This window comes from Oreochromis niloticus, linkage group LG17, assembly GCF_001858045.2.
Source record: "Oreochromis niloticus isolate F11D_XX linkage group LG17, O_niloticus_UMD_NMBU, whole genome shotgun sequence".
NCBI lineage: Eukaryota > Metazoa > Chordata > Actinopteri > Cichliformes > Cichlidae > Oreochromis > Oreochromis niloticus.
Genome location: NC_031981.2, coordinates 31,566,990 through 31,573,207, shown reverse-complemented (window position 1 = coordinate 31,573,207; position 6,218 = coordinate 31,566,990). Strand labels below are relative to the sequence as shown.

The following is a 6,218-nucleotide window of genomic DNA, read 5'->3' as shown; positions in this document are numbered from 1 at the left end:
CGGGCATTTTTCATCCAAGCAGCCCAGGATGATAACTAGCTGGATCGCTGAACAAGAAATGAACCACTGGGCTGCTGCCAATGTTTGTATGGCCGCTGCCCAGTGGCCCAAACGTGCATCAGAAAATGAGTGGTATTCCAGATTACCAATCCAGGTGTGATCTACCCAAATTATTTTAATACAATTGTTATTATTATTTTACACACCTGTTTTAGTATTTGTCGGCTGGGATGTAGGAGCAATATCTTTTCTTCAATGATAAAACAGGTGTGAATCATGTCATATGTCTACTTCTTTTTAGTTTGTACGCATGTCATGTGAGGGGTATTTCACTGAATGGGTAGAAAATATATTCACCTGGTCACTGGTATGGTCAAAGTGCTCCTTCTATCTTAGCAACATAAAAGAAAGCATTGCAATGATTTTGGTGATTTTTTGACAGTGTGCTGTTTTTGTAATGTTTTGAAAATTATGTACGGACACCACTATCTAATCTCCAGTGTTAAATTAACACTACAGAGTGTCTATATGTGTCCACACTGTTGAGTGTTAAATGAACACTTTTGACAGTGTTGTATTTTTAAAAGTAACCTAGTCAGTTTTCAAGATTTACAATGAATAAAACTGAGCAGTGCTGATTTTCTGAACACTGGAAAATAACTCAAAATGTTAGAAATATTCCAGTGTTAGAAAATCAGCACTGCTCAGTTTTATTCATTGTAAATCTTGAAAACTGACTAGGCTACTTTTAAAAATACAACACTGTCAAAAGTGTTCATTTAACACTCAACAGTGTGGACACATATAGACACTCTGTAGTGTTAATTTAACACTGGAGATTTTGCTGTGATACTGTATTAGATATATCATTCATCTGCCTTACCTTCATTCACCATATTGTAATCTAAAATCACGTTAGACTTCAGTGCTCTCCTGCTGATAATAATGCAAATTTCAGTTTGGAGGAAAAGAGTTTATGCGATTTTTAAATTATGGTGATTATGTTATTACCTCAAATCATGTGAGGCGTAAAACCTCCAAATTCATTTTAGCCACCAGGGGTCACTGTTGGCCTCAATACAACATTTAGCGTGAAATAAAAGTTTATTTTGCCCGTTTATGAAGAAGAACCAAGGCATCTGAAAATGGAAACTACGAAGAAAAATAGTTTCAGTTTCTAAATAGCTTCGTAATAATTTTGCTGAACTTCATGAACTGAAGCAAAAATTGCATCTTTGTCCAAATACTTGGACACAGATGTCTCAGTATTACATGTGAGAAAAACATACAATTACAACCTGTTACACTAAATATGCAAAAGATAAAGGATACAACAGATAAAAAAATTTTTTTATTTGTGTCCTGATAATATGACTTCAGCTAAAACACATTTGCAGTATAATTAAAATCGCAAAGAGAGAAAGAAAAAATAAAACAAAGCAAACTCTGCAGGAAGTGTTACGGGTTCGAAATTGAGGATGAGAGTAAAACAATGATGGTCCAGAAGAGGTCAATCAAACAATTGATTTTTAATGAATGCACGCAGCGTGGAGAGGTGTAAACTGCCAAACAGTTGTACATCTCTACCCAAAATACACTCTAGATTGCTTTTATAACATCAGGGTATTGTAACGCCCCTTCTTGCGTTTACAAGCACATAATTTGCATGTACAGAACATTCATGTATTTTAAGAATTAACTGCAACATAGAGGTTCCTCTTTCTGGCATCCTCTTAAGAATATGGTGATGATCTAAGGCCTTTGAGGTCACCATGGGCTGGACATCCTTACGTCACCTGTAACTAAGCAAACTCAAATACCACAAGAAGCTGAATACATTCAGGCCTTTGCTCAGCTACTATTTTACTGTAACAATATACTCAGCATATGAGTTATGATATATATATATATTTAACTCAATCATTTTAAAGTAGTTATAACTGCACCTATAATAAACATGTTAATATTTGATTATGATAACCCCTATAATATAAATTATAACATAATGCCAGCAACTTCAATAAACACTTTGATGAAATGATAATTAATGCAATGATAAGATGATGGTTATGTAAAATAATCCCTGTAATTCCACAATTCCCCCTTTTGACGTCTTCCAAAGACGTCACTACACCATTCCCAGGTCCACTACCTTCGCTCTGACCCTCTCTTGCCACCCCCTGACTCAGCAAATCCGACAACCACCTCATGTCCTCTAGGTGGTCCAGCAATAAAACACCAGCTCCCACTTGAAAACACTTCATGCTTAAGTGGTCTCTGCTCCTTTTCTGGGTCCCTCTCTAGTGGAAATCTTCTCCTGTAAGGGATAAAAACAAACAACCTCTCTCTGCTACACCTTACTAACCTACTGTGTTCATCTCAGGTTCCTGTCATTATTCAAAGTTGGTTTCCCTTCTGTGTGTGTGTGTACATAAGTAAGAATATGATAATCAACATAAGATCCCTGGTTTGCAAATGATTTTCTGCCCCCGCTGCAGGGCAACATCCTACATCCTTTTGTGGTGAGTCTATGTTGGCTAGTTTAATGCAAATATGTAACAGTTGCTTCATTACATTGCCCACTCAGAGTTGCACAGTTTTAATGTATGTGGAGAGTGTTTTCACAGTTTAAACATAGGTTACTCACATTTCTAGCCTGATTGTTTCCCAATAAAAGTGAAATCAAACATTACATTTGATTTTACTTATGTATTATCCTGTTCTGGGCTCTATCCATTATATTAACTTTATTTAATCTCAATACTCTTTATGTGTGTGAGCAACGCTTTTAGTCTTATTAAACACAACCCAAGTAAAATGCACACCATCCCCATGTCAGCCTAAATCTCCGCTAAAAAGCACACTTCAAAATTTTCTATCTGGATTTACGCCTCTTTTGGCCTCAAGCATATACATAACATGCCAAGGTTACTGTTAATGCCCGTTAGACAAGTTTCCATTATCTACAACATTTTGTTTCACCCGGCTCACCCTCACACATTTCCTGTTCACTTATTGCATATTTATCTTTAACACCATTTACCTCAGTAGTTGCTAAGCAGAAACAAAGCAACCTGTGGTCCACCTTTACCCTGTAAAATAAACCCCTGTCATGATTGTGTCTGTAAGCATGTTTTGCATTCATTCATTACACTCCCCGCCATTCCTGCAAGTTAGGAGCTGTAAAGTTGAAAGCTGCATCAAGTCCAGGCCTTTGGCCTGGCCTATATTTAAATCATGTGTGTTTGTAAGCGTGCATGCAATTCACCTGCTATGTTCTCATCTTCCCTCAACATGTATCACCTGGACACTCTCACCAGTGAAGCTTAAAACCCTCTTGGATAGAACATCAACTCTAAACAAGCACAGTTATGCATTGTGTATAAAATTAACTCAACCTCATGCTAACCTACATAAGTACCTGTCTTAAGAGAGACCTCTGCACAGCTCAGACGCCAGTTGCAAGAGCTCTCTAACATTAGAATCATCAGCTGTGACTTATATAGTGTTATTTCGGTACTTTATACTTCACACATTTTTGAACGTTGTTTATATGGGGAGTTCCTCTTTTTGTGTCTATATTTATTAATATGCCTTGTGCACTAAAGCTTCCTGTTTTTCAGTCTGGCTGAGCACTTGTTTGTGAGTATAAACTGGCCTCTACAAGCCTTCATTAGCAGATACACATTACAAATACTTCATATATACAGAGAAAAACCCAATAATCCACATTTCACTATTTTGTTCTTTGGTTCAGATTTGGATTCTGTATTGTTCTTTATTTATTATTATTTTGTCATAAAATAAATCAACCAAATAACTTAAGCTGTGTGACGGCACCTTGCGTTTACGCCAGGCTGTGAACTGCCCTAAATCTACTTGCTACACCCCCTTTTCACCTAGTTTAATTTTTTCAATCCTAATTTAAACTATTCCTGACTTCCCTCAATGCACACTGTAAAGTGTAAAAGATACAATTAGCTTTCTCCTGGTAAAAGGTCCTACATTATTTTCTCTACCTTTGGAAACATCCTCTATCGAGTTAACCCATTTCATTTTTCAAACTTAGGCCTGATTTCTTCGCCCCCTTTAACGGGTAGCGCATATCCGGTCTGAACACTGTGTTTGGGCAATTTACGAATTGTTGCAGGATTTCTATGTTATGTAAAGTTCCTCTCATCCCTTTTATGCTTCCATTATAACCTGTGTCTAACACGCTTTTGATCTTCTTTGTAATATAAACAACTAGGTGTATTTGTGCTCTGTTCTTCTCCTTTCTCTCGTCTGATCATCTCAAGTACGTCCTGTACCAAATTTGCTTCCTCTTTTCAAGTCCCACATTTAATTACAAGCTCAACATATTTGCCCTATATTGCTGTCTCGACGTGTTTCCTGTTCACTTAACAGAGTTATTCTCAGAACTCAGAAAGGTCACGTAGACATTTGCTTAGTAACCCTAAAAGAGCACCTTTCATGTAGCTAATCGCATATATTAACACCCCCCTTTTTGTGACACATCTCATGTGTTACAAACTCAAAATCCTTCACTTAGGTTAGGGAATTAAAAGAAGAGTTTAGTCCTATCATATTATGTATAAATGCTCCGGACCTTCAAACCTGTTTTTAAGGAATGAAATCAAATTAATCATCATGTCAAATCTTTTCTTGGCTCCATCCACAGCCTGCATCCTTGAAACGTCCTATAAACAAAAGCCTGTGTGTTAACCAGAACATCACCTTTTATACTCACTTTCTCCACTGATGATCCAACCTGTGTTATAACAGAAAAGTTAAAACAGAACAATTATCAGTCATGTGTCCAACCTTAGTCCAGTCTTTTGTCGGTGTCCAGTCGGTCCAACCTATGGTCTGCCTGGTCCGTCCAGTCACCATCCATTTACACATTCACTCACACGCATTACCATCAGGTATTGCTGACAGTGGAGACTATCTCGCAAATATTCAGTCTTCACTCTCAGCAACATCAACTCATTTATTTGTTTTACTTTGTTTTAAGAAAATAGTTCTTTCTGCTTTTGAACTGGATTGGCTCGCGGCAATCCTTTTAGACAGAGAGTTAGCCTTCTCCTCTGCCTATTGTAATCTGGAGAAGGTCACCGAGAATTTTCAGCGCTGTTATCCACTCTTTTGCAGGCCTGCTTAGAACAAAAATGAGAAAAAGAGAGCTGATTATTAGCTCATCAAAACACAAAACAAAATCACCTGACAGGTTTTTTCTAAGTGCACTGTTATAGAAACTATGGGCCCTTTTAGACATGTCCATGTTTATCAAAACTCCCTCTATTAAAATAAAACAACAACCTCAAAAATCTTCAAGAATCTGAAATTTCACCCGTTCGACACACTGAAAACCTCGCCAAAAGCTGCACCGTTTCGTACACAACAATATCCCCCTTTAGGCACTTTACCATACTCAGATTCAGCCTAAGATCTTACAACAATGTGTCAACACTAATTTATAAACCTCCTAATCAAATTTGCACCTCTGAACAATCTACCCCTCCTTTAAGGCCTCAATCACACCCACACAGCAAGCTCCTCTGTCCACATTCACACGAGCTCTCAAACTTTTTCCATACTCAGCCATATCTCAACAATTTAACTTGGCAAAAGAAATACTTTTTTAAACCTCATGCCACTATTCAATTATTTTCATTTTCTTTCTATACTAATCACTTGTTTTGATCACTCAGTGCAAAAGCACTGCTAAGTCACCCTTTTAAACTAGTTTAATCAGTTTATTCAACATTCACACCATTCTATCACTCATACAAGTAGCAAGCCGATCTTCATTGCGTATGTTTGTGTGTGCTATTTTGCATATATGGCTTCACAGTCTCACAGACACTTTCCCATTCTCCAGTTAAAGAGTCAGTTTTCTCCGTCCCCAATCACTAACCCAAATTTTACTTCCCCACCTTAAATCACAGCCCTGCTGGTCTTCCACCACCAGTTAGGCTTGCTGTCAGGTTCCTGGACACTGTAAACAATTCAACCAGAAACTTGCCTTAACATATCCATTCATGTTAACCTGTAGTTTCATCGACTCCTGGATCTGGAGAATTGGTCCAGGTCTGCTTGCCCCTAAAAATAACAAACTAAAACATTTTCATTATTATCACGGACGCCTAAACGACCCATTTCTCTTTTTCTAGTCAAAAATACCAATTATGCCATGTATGTAAGCGTGTTCTTCC

At 37.5% G+C, this 6,218-nt stretch overlaps 1 protein-coding gene across 1 annotated transcript in view; it reads right to left on the bottom strand.

Moving 5' to 3' along the window:
* Positions 1-6,218, bottom strand: part of LOC112842611 (plexin-C1) — a 29,183-nt gene that overhangs the window by 13,187 nt on the left and 9,778 nt on the right. The window lies entirely within an intron of this gene.